At 46.2% G+C, this 19,867-nt stretch overlaps 1 long non-coding RNA gene across 4 annotated transcripts in view; it reads right to left on the bottom strand.

The window, feature by feature from the left end:
• LOC112451691 overlaps positions 1-19,867 on the bottom strand; it is a 130,599-nt gene that overhangs the window by 27,869 nt on the left and 82,863 nt on the right. The window contains exons 1-2 of one of the 4 annotated variants that reach the window (XR_003040403.1): positions 12,601-12,663; positions 7,745-8,034 (exon numbers count right to left, since the gene is read on the bottom strand). The exons of 2 other annotated variants lie outside the window; for them this stretch is intronic. This is a non-coding gene — a long non-coding RNA (uncharacterized LOC112451691). Of the gene's footprint in view, positions 1-7,744; positions 12,674-19,867 lie in introns of those variants that run through there. One more of the 4 variants, XR_003040402.1, reaches the window with a different exon arrangement.

Raw genomic sequence — 19,867 nt, 5'->3', positions numbered from 1 at the left:
TCTCTTTTTTTTACGGGAATGCCTAACCTTTTGTGATTTTTGAGAAATTAACGGCGAGAAATATATTTTGAGACTAGAGATGATAAAGTCCCGGCAATTAATTATCTGATATAAAGCGGACTCAAAAATTCTCAAATCTGTGTTTCGCGTTGTTTAAACGAGCCCCTTTCTCCTATTTTATGTCTCAGACGTGCCCGTAAACTTCCAGCGAGATCCTAGTAAGCTGCCTCGCTATCAATATCTCCTTCCAAAGTGCGAAGGCATGCATTGCCGCCTTAATCCAGGAGGGAGATATACACGTTACAATATGTATATCCCCATGGACCAGTAACGCATATTTGTCCCGTGGCGCATAACTCTCATAATACTCGTCTCGACAGCCTAATGGTACTACATACATCATGCATATACTTCGTATAAATGTATTCTACGTGTACTTGAAGTTTGATACTCCACCTATACGATAAACTGATAAACATAGTATTTAATACTGATTAATATTAATATCTTACATATTTATCCCAAACATTACTTGCGCGGAGAGACGCGATTATACGAGACGAAATAATATATCTCGAATCGGAGAGAAGCGGATATCAGCAGAAAAGACTGCTCCGCTTGTTATTTTTTATTAAGTATCTGCATAGGATACGAGATTTTTAACGAGAATCCGTACTGCGGAAAAATGCTTTTCAGTTATCTTTCGAGCTATCTGTTGAATAAATATCCCATTTCGTTGATTATTTGTGGCTTCGTTGAAATAACAAGCTCGATTGTTGCTATTATGTTCCTTTTTAATCTCAATAATATGTTAATTATTTGTAAGCTTGTTTACAATAACTTAAATTCACTCAGTTTTAAAACTAACAAACCAAACCGTAAGTTATTCGATATGTTTATATAATTAGGATTATTATTCCTGTACTTTGCTACAGTTGCAAATAATTTAATACGTTTATTTATTATTTAATTATTGTTTACGTAATATAAGTTTAAAATAAGTTTAAAATGTCGTAAAACATCTTGGACATTTTACACAGATTATATTTTGTATATTCTCGTACTTCTCAGTGCCCTTGTATCTCATCTTAAGACTCAAACATAGAACGAAGATCAGAAAGTCTGATCGGGCTTTGTACGAAGGATGCAACGGGGTCTCGGGTTTCAACTCCTGGACGCGCGTTCTGTGGTCTTGCTTTCGTAACATGTGGGCGAAGATCGTCATAAAGGCCGCAATATAAGGCAAGATTTACTAACGTTACCTCAGAAAGTACCAACAATTCTACAGCGGTTTCTCCTCTATGTCCTACGTGCAGCGGTTTATTTGTTGTGTAATTTTTATTTCAACATTTCTAATAACATTATGTTTACTTTTTTACGAAGATATCTAATGACAGTGTCAATATCAAGCGTCGTCTACAATGGCAGCAGGGACATGCAGTAAGACGTAAGCAGTAAGCTACTGACCAACCACAGTCGATTATTCTTGAATTGTAAAAATCCCATTAGTCAGTAACTTACTGCTTACGTCTTACTGTATAATCTTGCTGCCATTGTAGACGATGCTTCAGATATGATTAATATGCAGATCTCTGTTTAAGAGCGTAAAATATTGTATTGACTCTTTACATATTATTATCTCTCGCGAACTATTATCCCGTGCGATATCTCTATCAACTTTAGATAGGCGTGAAAACGATTCAGATCACCGCGACGTCTGATACCGAGCGGGGCCGAGCTATCAATCACATTATTTGGTCATGCTTCCCCCTTATTAGCCACGCTCGGTTTTATTCGCGAGTTGCGCGAACTCTTGCACGAACATCGAGATCTACCGCGATCGCTCCGCGAGGATTCTTCGGCGCAAAACACCGAAACTCTTATTGTTAGCCGGTTCTCACCCGGGGAAGTTGCTCGCTCATCTTCTTGCCTCCGCAACACCGCGCGAGAGCCGTAAACATTATTATACCCGAACTAATTGACTTTGCATAGGCCACTCCTCTCCTCGAAGGCGGTCACCAATGACGCTGTAAAACCGTCGCGGTTTAAAAGCAATTAACGCTTTTCCTCGAGACACTTCCGTTCCGCGATTGAGGCGAACGTTTCGGAGACTTTCGAGATGTAATATACCGCCTGAAGAATTCTTCAGATAGATGGCTTAATGACATAGTCATCTTCGCGTTAGCAATCCTGCGTGAATTTTTCTAATTTTTAAATTGATGTAAATATGTAAAGATAAAAAATATTTTCGCCAAATCCTGGATAATTAGATTTATCTAAAATTTTGTATAATTATACTATCTAAATTTTACAATACGTTTGATAATCGGTAATTCGAATGCACTTTTTCAAATATAGCTAAATAAATATAAAACGTACTACAAGAATACAAAGCAAATATTATCAATTTGGATTGATGCCAGCAAACTCGCGTCGGGGTTACTTTGTTCCACTTGGAACTAATGATATACGGAAATCATAAACGTTCACAGTCACGCTGTATTTACGATGATCGCGTGACTTCGCGACGAGAAACTGTGTGCGAGCGCGTTACGCGCATACGTGCGAGCGCGTGCGCGCCTGTGTGCGAGCGCATTTTCTTTTTTCGTATTCAATGAGAGGCAGGAGCGAGTGGCACGTGATAAGCATAATATACGCCGTCGACGATAACTCTCCCGTGCAATTATGTAGAACGAATGATTCACGCGCAATTAAGTTCAACCGAGTCAATCAGTCACCCGTTTCGCCTTGGCCGCGACGGCCATCGTGTCGCATATGGCGAATCAATCGCGTCGTCGATAAGTACCGAAATTCGCACGCCATTCAGGAGAATTGCGGAGGATATCCTCTTGCGGATGATAAATGTAGGCTGAACTGAAGACATCGACGGTACAAGTCAAGGAAGAGAAAGCGAGAGAGTGAGAGAGCGAGCGAGAGAGAGATAGAGAGAGAAAGAGGGGGGAAGGAAGAGAAAGACAGAGAGAAGGACGAAGAGAGCCACATTTCTCGCCAATTCAGCGAGTTACAAGTCTGACGTCATCGGCTCGACATAATTCGATTCAATTCGCTTAATTTTGCGAAAATTGCCAATCTTCCTCACTGCGTTACCGTCTAGCTCCTTCGTCTATCTGCTCGCCGTCTCTCGTGGAGAGAACCTCCTTACATCCCCTTTCTCTCCGCGGATTCGTCCACCACTCTCTCGCACGAGGAGCATTTATCGATCACGGTGTACACTTCTTTTCCCTCTCCCAACGCCGCGCTTATATGAATACATCACACGAGATTCGTTCTGTCTCCACGTGAGCGAGACGAGCTCGGCACTGGATAATCGCGTCCGCCGTTTTAGCACGGAATCTTTGCAAATCGATAAGCGGACAATGGAGACGCCATGTTTTAGTAATCATTTGGGTGATCACGCCGCGTGGCATCGTTTGTGCAAATTGAATAAGTAAAACCGGCCATCCGGCAACATCTCCGTTTACCAAATACGTATAAACAATTAACTGATTGAAACGTTCCAATATTGACAATATTGATATATAATAACGCGTGAAATATAGTTCCTCGATGGAATTTGATCGGTAATGCTTAATGATACCGCGCGGTCATAGATAATGTATCGCGTAATCCGTCCCGTATTCGTTTCAATATATGTGGCGCACGGAATTGCATGAATCAAAGTATAGCCAGTGTAAATTTAACCGCCGCGCCGCCGATTGCGTACTAACAAATGCCGCTAATAAATAAAGTGACAAAAAAAAGTCCAATAGTTCGCTCGCATTTTGCATCGCGCGATGTATCACAGTTATTTGAGTTGTGTAAATCGATAATGCACACAGCCCGACATTTCCCGATGTAAATATTTTTCTCTTCGACAAACGCGCGTTGTAAATTTTTAACGTTCTGCCGCTTACTGGATTTCACGCTCGCAAATCCGTGCGTATTTTTACAAAGTTTTCATAAAAATGTATAAGCGTGATCAATAATTCTCTCTCTTAATTTCGGTCAATCGCTCTTGAATCGAAAAAGAGAAAAGGCACGTGACATTAAATTACGATAAAATTCGCGTCCTCAAATAAAATAGAAAAATTTCACTCGTGGTCGAACGAGAGACGGTCTTTTCACCTGCTTCCATGGAATCCAGTTTTCGGTGCATATTACCTTATGAAATTCGATTCGATTAATTTCACGTGACTCCACCGTTCGCGATAACGGCTCTCGTCGGCCGGGTTAAACGTCCTGATGAAAGCCGGCCGAATTAGGCGAACGAAAAATCGGCTCGGATGGCGGCAGTCATGCATACATACGTGACAGTACGCGAGATAGAAGGTCGTCGTGGAAGTCGCGCGCGCTCTCTCTCTCTCCGGGCCGCTCGGGTAGGTCGAGGAAACGCGAACGAGGCCGGGCGAGAAAGAGATTCAATTTAGATTGGCAGTGTTTCTCTTCCTCTTTTTCAAATATCTTTTGTCGGGTCCGATAACAATGAGAAGAGGTACCGAGAGCGAGCGAGCGAGCGAGCGAGCGCGGGTGTGCGCGTTTGCGGCTCTATTGAGCGCGCGTCTTTCGCGCGCCTCATCGCACCGTGTTTTTCTTCTTATTCAATCTTCCAGTCGAATTGATAGGGTTCTCACGAATAATGACAAAGCGTGCTAGCCCCGGCTGCCTGGCATAATGCCTCCCAGCCCCGATTCGGCCGCGCACGCGCGCCCATATACTTAGGCATGGATAAGCCCAAATGCACGGACCTGCACAGTCTGGACGGAAATGTCTACGATTCTCCGATAGTATCTCTTGCCGATCGCTAATTTCTATTAGCTTCGATTAACCCACGAGCGCAGAAACTCTGATTACATTGCCAATAATGCTTATCTTGAATACCGATGCCTTTTGTATCTGCTTCGAAGCAAACATAATCGAAAATCGTATCATCGTAGAGGATGTATTTAAAATTTAAATACAAAACATTTATACAAATTTATGCAAATTAAAAAATTTTGAGAACTTAAATAAGAAAATAATTGCTTTAAATATATTTTAACCTAACAGTAAAGCGCGATAAATTGATAAAGATATAAATTACCCGTCCAAATTCGAGGCACAATACTCGTTGTCTTTTCATTTAAACAAGGAGAGAAAATTTAATTACATCAAATTAGTGCCGGGCCACGCGGATGCGATGAAGGTAATCGTAATTAAAGTTACCGAAAATTTAAAGCCATTACGCGATTTGTCGCGTTCAGGCAGAGGAGAGCGATGCGTCGGCGGCTAACCGTTCGATTTTTGCATTCCCGCGGTGCAATAACTATGCGGTGGCAGATGCAAATTATTCGTTGAAATTGTAGCTCGAATAATTGCCTGAATAATATGAAAACGAGGCGGCCACGTGCGACTATAATATGACGCCGACTATAATAAATCTGGCACATTAATACTTTTTCGTTTAATTATCGACGCTACATTAATTAAAGGCTTTTTCTATTTATGCATGCCTATTGTTTTCATAATAATTTCGCCGATCCACTTAAATATTCATGTATCATTATTTACCACGTGGTACCATGAGAATCGCGTAATTCCCCATTAAAACTGATTCGCATTATATTACGCGATGTATACCAAATGGTTTACAATTAGCCGACTCGTCGTAACAATCGATGCTTGTCTTGTGTTTAAATTTTCATAATTTAATTTACACGCTTGGTGCGAGCTTGTAATGTTACAAAATGTAGAAGATACTTATATAAATCTTTACGTAACACACACCAAGTGCAAACCACAAGTGCAAAATCACAACCATATAAACCAATTCCCATTCAATAATTGATATAACTCGACGTGAAGATAACAATTTTTGAAGGCAACAATATAAAATGTACGATGAACGACATTGGCATTTTATCTTCCCGTTCAAAATGTAAGTTTTATTGCACGGGGTACTTTTCGCGAGACCAGAAAGGACTCGCGAATCGCCCGTTTCTTTCTCGAAAACTCGGAGAGAGAAGAAATCGATTTGCGACCGTACAGCGCGCGTCGATACAATTTCCCGTGGGGTGCTGTCGCTTCTCGTTTCGCGGCCCTGCAAGCAACGGCTAGCTGGTCGTAACTCGTGGACCGACCGCGAGCAGGAAGCACGAAGGGAACCAGTGGATTCGAATTCCTGCCACATTTCGCGCACGCAGCTGATAGCGGTGCCCGCCACGCGAAATAGTCTCTCGGCGCAGCAGCGGAGGGAGAGAGAGAGAGAGATCGATCGGGCTGCGACTATTTTCTCTCTTTTCCCTCCCTTCCTTATCTCGAGAAATTATTATTTTACGAACGGCTGCGCGGCAGCTGACAACGCGCTCGCGCGGCCGCGCGCGCTGCAAAATAATCCCGAACGGCGAAAGATCGATCTCTCCTGCGAGTATTCTTGGAGACGTCCCGGGAGATTTTTTTCCTTCTATCGCTGACAATCGCGCAAACGGGTTACGTCCCGAGCGATGGTGCGCGGACGACGTGGTGCGCGCTGATAATCGCGCTTTTTTTTCTCTCTCTCTCTCTCGCGTAAAACTGCGTTTCCCAATTTGCATGCAAAGATGGCGGTTGTTTACTTTATTATCACAGTTGTGAAATTTAATTGTAAATTTGCTAGAATTTTATGCGGCCGCCCGGCGGCGCGGAAGGGAAAAAGTTTTTAATCTTGCAACCTGAGTTTAACAGAGATATTTATGCACGTTGCACACCCCGGGAAAGTTATGCCGGCATAAACAACGCTCATAAAGGTGGAACGCAGCTTTTACCTGGATTTTAATCTTCGGCCTGCATCGTGCTTAGAATGTAATTTACCGCAAATAACGTTTTTCCTCACTCAATAATTCACGTGGCCGCGATACTTTTCGAGGATACAACTTTCCGGAATTCGCTCCGGCGCGGCGGCGTTCGGCGGTTAAGCGTAACTTATAAGATTCAACCAGCAAGCAACAAATCGCACGCTTTAATTATTATAATGTATGTGCGTTATGGTATTATAATTTCCATATTGCGGCGCTAATTAATAATTAATGGTGTAACACGTGTTCTTCATGCGGAAAGTGCCACAGAGTGCAACTGCGTTAATTAGGCTGCAGTCGCACTCGTGCGGTCGCGCGAGTATTGTATGTACGGTGTGCATAAGCCTTTAGCGTGTATTTTTCGGACGTCGCGGCCGCGTGCGCGCGGCGGCGCGGCGGTTAATTTGCATTAATTCCAAGGGCCCGCCAGGACTCTGCGTTCAACGCCTTAAATCTTCCTTTTTTTCCGGAAACAAATTCAATTTAATCCAATTCAATTCGCGAGCCGCGCTACTCCCTTCCATCCTCATGCAAATCTTTTCCAAAACGCCCTCTCGCGTTCCCCGGGCATCCGAAAGACTCTGTTGCATAGCAACATATACCTTTTGCATTGACCCGAATTCAAATCTCCGAAATACAGAATATTGTATCTGAGATAAATAGATGGCGATATCACGCATACTTCGCGAGTGAAAATTCGAACGGAAATTGTGCATATAGACATTGTCACTGGAATGCTCGGGTGATTTATAATTGAGAGATAATAGGCCCCCCCCCCCTACTTGTACAGACTTTTCACCTCGATTTCGTTGAACGTCGCCACTTTTGTCGCCGGGTATAGCCCGTAACGTGTAACCCAGGACTTATCGCGACAAATTGAAAGTCGGAGGCGCGATTTAAAGATAATGGTAACCATGGCGCGCTCGCCTACTTACCTTTTTGGGTCGAGGCGGGATCGATAGACCGGCTTCCTCCTCCGGCAGCAAACATCGCGACGCTTCCGACGTGGATGGAAATTTCGGCTCGGTTCGCGAATTTCCTCGGTCACTCAGGTCTATCGATTGCCGGAGACGAACTACATGCCGGCGCATGTACGCGCCGCGCCGCGCCGCGCGAAAAGCGCGTTACCGCTCGCTCTCGCGTGTACCCGAACGTCGGATGTTGCGCAACGATCTCGATGTGCCATGCCGCGACCGGCGAGATAGGCGCCGTCACCGTGCGCACACTTTTGCAAATAATTACGCTTATAATATGGTATAGGTTGACGTTACACTTCCGTTAACACCGGATGACGCAATGAGTGGACGAAAGGAGTAGCCGCGCGCGATAATCGCGGCGGAACTTTCGACGAGGAATCGCGACGGGGGATAATAGAAATTTTTTGGGAGACCTGCGATTATACGATTACAGAGGTAAAAGAGAAACGAGAGCACAGTTTCTCAATGGGAGACGCTAAGAGCCACGTTGAATAAATGTCGCCGTTGTTGTAATTAGTAGCTTGATGTATATAAATTTCTGTAAGCTTCTTTCCCGTCCGAAATAAAGAGGATTTAAACTTCAAAGGGCATTTTGTGCCTGAAAGTAATTCAGTAAATTTGTTCCCATCGGCTCGTCGCAAGTTTCAATAACCGTGTCTTCAAGTGCTTTTCTTACTTGATAATAAAGACCTCAAAGGGAAAGCACAGCACCGTTTGTTACAGCAATAATAAATCTAGAACGAGGACAACCCATGCCACATCACCGGTCCGCGAGGATGAGTGTCGTACATTTGTATACGCATAGCGTTTCCTTCCCTCTACTTCCCTCTACAATTCCCAGAATAATATTACTCGTCCTCATTTCAAAGCCTCGGTATCCCATCCATTATATCGGGAAAGTTGTATTATCAAAAGAAAACCGTGCACGAAAATATTCAAGAAAGTGGGAGCCGCGAGTATAGCAAAGCAAAAATGCTTCGAGAAGACTGCTCGATGCCCGGATATTCGCGCTGTAAGTAAATCGAGGTTGATTACAACACGAAATTTAACCACTCGTCGCGTGCACCGTAAATTACTTCCGCTCGCTCCAATATGTCTAACTATGTTCTGATGTTTAGTGCAAAGTGCCGCGACCGTGTTTTTGCCCCTCGAATTGATGCGCGCATCAATTAGTAGCGCCGTAGTCTAATCCCGGCGAGTTTCGCGCGCGCAATTACGGCCGGTATCGCGCGACATCGACGTGGGACACTCGCTAATTCCGCGGGTTATTGCAAATTTACGAGGCGCAAGAGGGAGATTTCGGTTCGTGAAGTTTTAGACGCAACAAGTAACGGCGGGCGGCGTTACATCAGCAACGCTTTTACTTCGCCAACGGAGCCGCCAACGGTGCTTTGCGAAAGAGAGAGAGAGAGAGAGAGGGGGGGGAGGGGCACGGAAATTTTTGGTGCGAGAGTGTCAAAGGGATTACGGCGGTAATTCGATAACACGAGATACAAACGAGCGCGGCGAGGATAATTTCGCGAGAGAGCCCCGCGGTAGACTTCGCAGTTACGAAACGTTGCATCACGCTGATTCACTCGGAACGGCGTTTTCCACGCGCCGTTGGGAAATCTTGCTTAATTTCCACGACACAGAGAGCCCGATTGTTTCGCCGGGTCGCAGGTGAATTTACGTTAGGCTCCTAATCACTATTCATTAGTTTCTCTCCCCGACACTTCTTCCTTAGCTTCACGTTTCATTACGTTAATTACAAATTCGCGATTTGACATGCAAAGTACGACACGATACGCACAAGAGCCGTATTAGCGCGTCGTTAAATAATTCAATTACGCGTGGGATCCCACGGTTTTAAAATGCGCAACGGTTTTAATTACCACCTACCGAGATTTTTCCATCTGTCGATTTAAACTATCGGGCATTAATTCCTACTCTCTTTTTATTTTAACAATCCCTGAAAATTTGACCTCGACGATCGAAAAATAATTCGCGTCGTGCAAAAATCTCACTTGAACGAGAATTGCGTGTTATTAATGAATACTCGTCGCGTAGCGTATATTTGTTCACGCCGATATCTAGCAGGAACATCATCCCGGGGACAGAGAGGGAGAGAGAGAGAGAGAGAGAGGGGAGGGGGTATGGGAAGAGGGGATGAGTCAAGCCGATATATCGATCCGCGCAACCCTCTTTCAAACACCTTTTTCAGCGGGAACAAAGCGTTTCCAAACTTCGATCCGAAGTCGCTGGCACCGGTCGGGCTATTCTCTTTCGCGAAACGAATTTCCCAGAACATCCTCCACCACACGGGCGCACACTCTCACCCGGTGACGTTAACACACAGCTAACGGAGAGAAGAAGAAAAAAACCGACGAGAGACGAAATCGCATTGACATCGAGATTGATTACGTTAACCGGCCGGGGTGATTAATCGCCGGCCGAAAAAATTTTGGGAAGATCGTATAGCCCCAACGAGAGCGTGTCGCGCTATACGTGTCTCTGCGAGAGACGTAACACGCGGGGATCTCTCGTCGATACTACCACCAGGTTGATTTTGGACGTGGCGATTGACAATTATTGTTGGGCGGCCCCCCGTCAGAAATGAAATTTGAGGACGTGTCACCGGTCGGACGGGATTTTCCGCGCTTTCGTACGCGATCTATCCGCGGGCAAATCTTATTGATTAACGCCGCCGAGTGATGATGACGAATATTCCTCGTTAACAGGCCTCTAGTATTAAATATTAGATATATATTCGGCAGTTCGAGTGCCACCGCACCAGAGCGTAGAGCGCTCTGGATTGCTGGCTGGCGTGCACGTCGCGATCGCTCCGACAGGTCCAAATATTTCGGTAGGCAAATATTTTCGCTGCACGCGTCGCAGTACGGTGACAGCGTGTTGCATATTTTGGCACAAGCGTTCGAGCGCGGAAAGTAATTTACTGACAAGAGAAATCGCCGCGAGAGAGATGTGCACACTCAAAAAATTCCATTACGTATACTACAACAATCCCATGTAATTAAATATCAATCTATTATCTAAATCTTCGAAACTTTCCTTCTAAAATTTTATTCGAAATTAATGTGGGAGATAAATACACCGTTTTTCGATCAGTCAAAACATGTAAGACTCTTCTCTTTAGAAGTGTATTTGCCGTTGCGTTTCAAGATCTGAAGATAAATCGCGTCGCGTGTAACTTCTCTCGTTTGCTATCGCGAATCTCGCCATCGGCCTGCGTTACGTTACGCGTCAAAAATGCGGAACACTCGTCATCGTCCTCGAATGGACTCGCTGGAAACTTCCCCGCACAGGCACGAATGCCCTCTCCGCGAGTTCCGGATCTAGTCCCGGATTCGAGAACACAGATACAGACCGAACTTTAGCTCGCTGGTTCAAGCTTAATCATGTATTCATTCCGAAGTGACAAGGGCTGATACTCTATTGGCGCGATAACACGGGAGTTTCAAATCACAGAATTTGTGACAGTACATAGCATCACGAAATCGACGCGCACGAAATCTTCCGAACGATCAGAGAGAGAGAGAAAGAGAGAGAGAGAGAGAGAGAGTTAGAGCCGGATCAATGTTCTCGAACAATGTCGGCGAACAATTATCGGTATTTGAAACGATTTAAGAACATCGCTTGTGTGCGTGCAACAGCCAGCGGCTGTGCAAGTCGAGCTAACTCCATATCTGTCCGCCGCGCGCCGTCTCATTGTCGTCAATGATAATATAATTTACGATGATTAAAGATACTGACAAATAACTGGCATCCGCGTAAGCACAGGCGGGTTTTGTTTCGTCGAAAAACGAGATACGTTCCTGCATTACAAACGTGTACAGTGTCCATTAAAGTTATTATACGTTCATGCTCCAGAAAAAATGTGCTCGCACACGTCATTAGAGAATTACACACTTGCAGATACCGCGATTCAACATTAACAATACGAAGAATGATACGCATTTCAAAAGTTCACTTTTTTCCTTCTTCGCGGATGACGTAATTAAACAGAAACGCAAACTATAAAGAAGTGGGTCTAGTGCCAAAAAAAGGGGATGAAAACGGAGCTAATAAATGAAGAAATACATGCACTATTCGCCTCAGAATCATTGCGACACCGTCTAGCTCAATTTTTTTTTACACGAGTGCGAGAGATCTCGCGTTAACACCGCGGGGAAGATCGCAGCTGGCTGTCAGTGACCGAGGCGACAGCGACAGCGTCACGAAGCGAAGCGAGGAACCCGGGGGAGTCCGTCGCACGGGGGAACGCGCGGGGGAACGACCGAACCGAGCGCGCAGTGACGGTGACAGTAGTGCCGACAAAGCGGATGACGAGGCGAACCGACGTGAACCGGCGACGGAACCAGCGGAAAACGCGTGACAAGGTGACCGCGTCGCGGTACCGGAAAGCGAGTGCCCCCTTCCTCCCCTGTCCCCACCGTCGCGTCGCGACAGGTCCGAAAGCGAGGGGGGCATCATCCGTACGTCCGTCCGTCCGTCCGTCCGTTCTGTCCTGTCCAGCACCTTCACCACGATCCCCGAGGTTGAATCGGGTCGTAGCCGTTCACGGACCGGCTCACTTTCGCGTCGCACTCGCGTCGAATCCAACAAGTTAAAGCGCTCCTGACGTCAGACCGAACCGGGTGTCCTGTGCGCGACCGGGTCAACCCCCGGACCGCTCTTGCTCCGCCGGGACCGCGCGCGTTCTGGGTCCTGGCTCTCCTCCTTTCCCCTTTCTTTTTTTTTGTTACATGAAAAACGGAGCACGGACGCAACGTAAAACGGTTAACACACACCGGGGTGCGCGGCGACTTACGTACCCGTAACGTACGTATTTCGTCCCCGAGGTCGCTCGGGACTCAGGAAGAGAGAGACCTCCTGAGTAGGATGGCAGTTTAAATGCAACTATGCTTTCTCGGGTTTGGGTTGAGCGCGCAGGGTCCGAGTCGGCCGTGTTCGGTGGCGCTCGGCCGCTGTCGGATCTCGTCGATATGCCCATAGACACAGTGTATATGTCTATGGATATGCTGTGCCCATGCTACGCTATGCTTGTGCCTGGTTGCCCCCCTCCCTCGCTCGCTCTCTCTCTCTCTATCTCTCTCTCTCTCTCTTTCTCGGTCTCCCTCTCCGTCTCTCTCCTTTCGTCTCCTCATCACTCCGTCCTCATACGTGGCCTCCTTGTTCCTCCATCTTGCTCATCTCTCCTCGGGTTACTCTTGGCTTCTTTGTCCCCTCTTTTTCTCCTTCCCACGTAATCTCCCCCGCCTCGCTCCGTCTCTCTTTCGTTCTGAACTTCTTTCTTCTCCTTCATCGTCGCGTCTCGCTTCCAGCAACGGCTCTCTCGGGCCGGCGATGGTGACGATGTGTTGGTCGGAGAGCGCGATAGTGGTGGTGATGGTTGCGGTGGTGGTTGTGCGCCGATGCCGGCGTGGTGGGGATGCGGGGGTGGTGGTAGGTGGCAGACCGGTGAGACGAGAAGGCAAGGAATGACGGTAGTAGAATGTAGAGGATAGCAGCGCGGGTGTAAGAGGGGGCCAGAAGGAAGGCCCCCCCTCCCTTCACCCTCTTGTACCCGGAGCGGGGACGGAGCTTGCGACAGAGACGGTCATATGGCGCCCGAGTCAGAACGGGGATGTCTTATGTCATTCTCCTCGGCGATAGTCTAACGGGTGTCGCGTGGCGTATCGCTCCGCCGAAGTTGCTACAATTGCAAGATTTTCTCGAGTCTCTCTAATTTTTTCGAACTCCAATCATACGCGCGAGGTAAGGTTTTAAGTGCAATCGCAACATCTCGCGAAGGGCGTGCCAAAATTGAAATAAAGAAAGAAGGAAAAATGAAGCAACCGAGATGTATAGCGACCAATGAAAAGAGCCATTGTTTCTATCGTTATGCTCTTTTAAACACAGACGTAATTTTCTCTCTCAATAATGATTCGAATAATATTAAAGCCGATATTGTCATTCTATTGCTGTCAATTAATCTTCCCCATCCAACTTGCGAAAGTCTCGCGAAATTTTTCGGACTTGCCCTGATATCCCATGACTCTTCTTGGTTTCCTCCTGACTTTCTCGATTTTCCTGACGCCTGACAACGCCGATTTCGCCTCGTCGTATCACCGTGCAACGGCTAGGAGAATCCCTTTCTCCCGCCTGTACGTGTCGACTGTCTTTACAATACTATTCACTCGACAAAGAGTCCTGATGCCTATTCATTCGCTGGATTTGAGAGAACCGATGTTATTAAAATTCAACATCCGTCGGAGCAGGGGCCGCGGTAACTATCGATTATTCAGTTGTTTGTTGGAAACAGAAGATGTTTGCGGGGGAAATGGAATTAAAAGTCAGTGGGGTTCGGAACAGTTTTCCTCGGAATTTCCGACAACCGCATCCATCTTTCCGGCTGTACATTAGGAGCACTATAAAATACGCGCTTTTAACGCAAACTCTCTTGAATACGAACTCACGTCAGATGTTATATTACCTCTATCAACCAAATGTTAACTAGGATATTACAGATTTCCTCTTCTCGCAAAGAGAGAGATAGAGAGAGAGGGGGGAGGGGGAAGAGAAGGAGAGAGAATGTTGCGACTAAAAATTTTGTAATTTATAAGCACCAAGTTACTATTTTCTTTCGTTCCAGTGAATTAAATTACCTCCGTTGCAGTATAAAATTTCGCTTTACTGGCGTGAAAATATCAAATAGTATTTTGCATACTGAACATTATGTAAATGTAAGGGAGGTGTATAACATTAAATAGTTAAACCACAAGACATAAGTTTTCCTAGAACCGCCTAAACGAGCTAGGTATATACAAAATTCATCAAGGCGCGATATTTCGACGCTTTCCCCCCCACGAACAAGTGTAGAAATTTTGAATATGTGGTATGCGGTCTGCGTAGTTCGCGTTTATATAAATGTAATAAAATGTGAAACGCAAACTAATTGAAACTATACAAGTATGTATACGTGATTATAAAATTAACTGTCCGATTCTGTACGGGGCACGATAATACTACGGTTATCTCGTAACTCTATATCTACCGCTTTGCGCACGTAGAAATGCATATCAACCGCAACGAGATCGAATGCCAAGAGATTTGTTTCTTTGACCGGTATAGTCGGGCGCTTCTCTCCGCTCACGAGAATCGTGCGAATCGCATCCTCGAGTTCCCAGTACGATTGTGGAAGTTTACGACTCGCTGCTCTCGGCGATAACAGACGTGCCACAGCAATCCCTTCGCGGTTTATCGCGCTTTCATTTACGGATCTTATCGTCGCGCCGCCGCGCGCGATATGAATCAAAGAGAGGATCGCTATCCCCCCGGCCGATCGGCGATGAATGAAAACATTCCCGTGGGAATGCGCGACGGGCTGTACACCGCTCGTTACGCCCGTTTAGAGGACGCGCAATTTAATCGGCACCGTGCGTGACGCATATGTTCCGGCAGTTGTTCCCGATTACGAGACGTGGATGTTATCACTGTCGTCTCTTGCTGCCCGGCCGTCGTTAAATTGAACTGCTAGTCTAGTCGGTGCAATTGACCGGCAAAATGCAATACGCCGATTAGCATGGATACGACGTGTTTTATTCTGCCCCGGAAATTCGGGCGATTCCATTTGGCGATGTATTTCCAAGCGCTACATTATTCATGGCTTATAATGAGACACTTGGATATACACGTAATAATAAAACGCGGAGCGTATATACACATATAGCGCCCGCGCACATTTCATCTCGGTACATCGCGCTCGTCCGAAATCGTAATACCGTAATACCGTAATTGAACACGTGGCGACGGTTTTTCGAAGAAAAAAATAGCTAGGGCGAATTTTGAACAGAATCGCATGGCATATTATTATGTAAATTAATTTATAATGCGGTAAGAGAATAATATACGATATATATCAGTCCCGTATTCATGGAACGTTTGATTTACATAAACCACATCTCATTGCGTATCCAAAATGAAAGTTCTGCAGTTTCGAAATAATGAAATATCATTTGAACGCCCATCATAATAATTACGTAATTGTATGTTAAATTAAATGTAGAAATGTCGCGGAAAAATTGTGTAAAAAATCTCTTTGACGCAAATGTTTCTCTCACACGTACCCCCCACACATGTATGCATTGCTCTCCATATGAATATTAAACAATTTTTTGTCTTTAATTTCCAGTGTAATAACTACTTCCATTTATTTTCATATAAATGCAGATGCGATATATTGCAACACCGGATATTCGCTGAACTTTTCAAAAATTACGCGAGCGAAATATAAATCCGCAAAAAATTTTCAACCCGCCCTGCGATTCGAAGGACCGATTGCGATCTGTATATCGCCGCGAACGAATTATTAAATGCCACCGACAGCCTCGCTGCCGCGAGGCTACCGCGTGCAAACGTTTCGGATAACCGCATCGACTTCTCCGTTATTCGATAAGGCGAGCTTTAAGAGAGAAAGAGCCGTTTCGCTTGCCGTGACGTTACGCCTCTCCTCGCCGTGATTACTCTAATGCACGACGCGGGAAAGAAACGGGAGAGAAAAAAGGAAACGAGAGAAGTTTCGGCCGCGCGTGCTCGAGAAGAGAAGAGAGAAGTTATCGCACCCGACGGATTTTCAAAGTTGGTTGCCCAGTTGCGCTAATCGAACCCAAGCCATTTCTGGGCCGGAGAGAAGCGGAGAGGAGCGGGTCTCCGCCGCCGCCGACCCCGACGCCGCCGCCGCGCTGACGCAGAGAGATGCGTCATCTTCGGGATCTCCCCCGGCGGTGCACCCGCCTGAATTACCATGCTGAAATTTAATTGGCGCCGCGCGCGCGCGCACGAATATTCCGAGGGGGAGGGGGCGAATTAAGAAATTTTATTCGATTTGTCGCCGTTTTCGGCGACGATGTCGTTCAATTGAACTACCGTTGCGGACCGGTGCCAGAGAATTTTTCTAACTGAAAGCATTAATTTCATTGCGCTTAGATTCGCAGGGGAAGAAAAAACAACGGAAAACTTTTCAAGTATCGAATCCATCGTTTTCCCCGAGAATAAATATATATATATTTTTTTTCACGCGTTAAGAGATCAAGTGGATAGTACTTTATTTTTTTAACGCTTTGCTTTCAACGTTTACTCATCTCTCGGTGAAGGTAGCTGCGGCCCTGATCGAACGTGTCGACGTGGGTTGCCGGCGAAAACTTGATAACCTAGATTTTGGCGGTCTCCGGGCAAGAGTTAGCACACGCGGAGACTCATTACGTAACTTTTGCGATCGATCGTTCTGCCGCGCGCGCGGGACGCCCGCACGCTCTTCCGGTATGCATGCATGCATGCATGCATAACGCGTGTATGCGTGCACGCGCATATGCCCATGTATATGCATGCACATAACACATCCCACACACACGCACACGTTGTCGCGTCGTGACGACGAATTGGATCGTGTTATCGTGCCGCTCGCTACCGGCGGCGTTGTAGAGACGATAAAAGCGTGCGTGCCCGGAGTGAAACATGCAAAGACGCGCTTTATAAAGTTCCGGCGCGACGCCACCATTCTGCTCTCCCCCCAACCCCCAACCCCTCCGCGAAATGAGACATTCAAGTACTCGCGAACATCGTTCCCAACCGCCACCCTATACACACGCTTTCTTCATGCCCGTTTTTCCGCGCGTCAGCGGACAACCTTGCCTGAGCGTTTTGCCCGGAATCTAGGTAAACGCGCGTTCCCCTTTTATACAGAACGACTCTCTTTCTCTCTCGCTCTCTCTCTCTCTCTCGCAAATACTTGTCAAAGCAGCAGACACGGCTGACATCGAGGATTAAGCCGAGATTAAACGGACGCCGTTGCCGCGAAAGATCTTCGACCGAAGGCTGCTGGTCGTCGAGAATTCATATACACAAAGCCACGATAGTGAAATACAGAACATCTCTTTCATGCGTGCTAGATGTTAATACGGCGGTCTTCGCGGTCCAGTAGCTCAGTCAAGATTACTGAAAACGTGTAGCGAGACGGAATTCTCTTTGTAAAAAAATTTTGGTAGAAATGGAAGAGAAATCGTCGATGTCTCAACGATCGGTTTACTGAAGAAGAAGAACGCGAGAGCGATGGAAGGCGCGATTGATGCAATCGTTGCGTTATCGCCGCATTATTGCGTTCGACAAGTTTACACGTCGTTTCGCCTAAATCGCAACAAACTGTCCGTCTATCTATCTGGCACATCTCACGCGGTAATGCTGGCGCTGCGAGCCGTGCGAGAGGGTACGTGTATACCTCCTCCGCGTGTGGGGCCCTAATTGAAGGTTTGCCTCCACGCGGATATCGCGGTCATTTACAATTTAAATGGCGTCTCCTTTATTCATCGACCGTCAGGCCTCATGGTTCCCCGAGCAGCTATCCGATTCCTCGAGAGAGCGAGCGGCGCCCTTCCGAGCGCGAGGTCGACCGAAAACGCAAGCGCGAAATAAAAAAACCCCCCCATAGCATTTCAGAAGGGTGGGCGGGAGAGAGGGCGGACGCGCGGGCACCGGAAATTCTCGAGTGCCACGATTGTTCGGTCTCGGTCGAAAACCCCCGGCACCGGCCGAAATCGAGTGCGCCCCCCCCTCGGTTTGAATACTCTCGATAATCTCGATCAACTTTCGAGCACGCGCGACTGCGCCCGATGCGTTTTTAATCCCTTAACGCGCGTATTTTTTTTCCTCCCTAGGATAAGAGAGCTGAAATAGTTAAAAAATAGTTTCTACCTCGCCGCAATACGGACATGCTAGCGTCAGCTTTTCAATTCGGCCGCGAGTTTTCGGTGCCGTAAGATTCGATTGGCTAAAACTGTTCGATAGCCGAACAATTTCGAGTACTGGAAAGACTATACGCTTGCGTCAGTCTGTCGAGGATACTCGAACCCGACGCGAACACTCTTGAAGGGAAGAACTCGGATCCAACGCGACTCGCGCGCTTTGTCGGTTACACGCATCCGTATAAAAATGCAAAATAACGAAACACGACGGGTGCAAAAAAAAACTGGAGATACGCGGAAGCGATAGGGAGAAATGTCGAGATGGAGACACGTGGAGGAGAGGGAGGATGAGGACAAAGAAACGGGGAAGCGAAAAAGACAGGGGGAGGGGAGAGCAAGTGCTCTTGGACGTGAGTTGGAAAGATGGATATTCTTTATGAAAGGATTTGAGGGACGAGCAAGGAGGGCTCCTCGGCTTGTCCTTAAACCATGAAAAAGCTTTAAGTCCGAAAGTTAAAGCCTGAGTTCGCGAAAATGAAGATCCGACCAAGTGGCCTTGTCGCGAGGGATTTCCGCGTTTTTGTCGCCATGCCTTTCCGTACTTTATCCACGCGATTAATCAACGAGTTGCCGAGCGATTGTGATAGTTATTTGCGTGTCATAAAACTTAATATCTATTCTAAAGCGCTCTAATCTTCTCACGTATTTTTGTATTCTAAACTTCTAACACACGTTTCTCATCTGATTTAATTTTGTATTGCGAAATAATAAAATACATGAATTTATACCAATATTTCTTTGTAATTTATTTATCCTGTCAATTGCTATCTGACTTTTTTCGACCCTCCCTCCGTCCCTGATTCCTCAAACACCTGCATGCAATTTTAAATCTAGGAAGTAAGACGAAAATCATTCATGGCGACTCGAAAATTGACGTGATAAATTCAGGTTTGTACCGACACGACGGACGGACGGAAGTTAACTTCTCGGCAACTTTTTGCTCTCCCGCCTTTCCACGATCTTTACGATGTCCCGCGGACGAAATCCTCGCCTCCCCGTCACGGCTATGAAAATTGGATTTATTCGAGGATCGATAAACAGTCTCATAAATCTGTCCATTATCGTCCCGTAAAGTTCTCCATGCGAACCGCGGGATCTGTCATGCACGCAGACCGTGCATGTCTATCTGCGATGCGCTATACGCGGTGTCCTAAAACCGTCGATCTTAACTTTAATGACAATCTCTTTAGCTAAACTCGTAGCGCCGATCTCACAAAATCGGAAACTTTCGTCTCAACTAAATTTTATATAAAATCCTACTTCTAGTTTATTTCAAGAAAATTAAAAAAAATATTTCTTATTC

Source organism: Temnothorax curvispinosus, unplaced genomic scaffold (genome assembly GCF_003070985.1).
Source record: "Temnothorax curvispinosus isolate PA1 unplaced genomic scaffold, ASM307098v1 QBEX01000258.1, whole genome shotgun sequence".
Lineage (NCBI taxonomy): Eukaryota > Metazoa > Arthropoda > Insecta > Hymenoptera > Formicidae > Temnothorax > Temnothorax curvispinosus.
The sequence above is the reverse complement of the archived record's forward strand: the minus strand, read 5'-3'. Positions and strand labels throughout refer to the sequence as shown.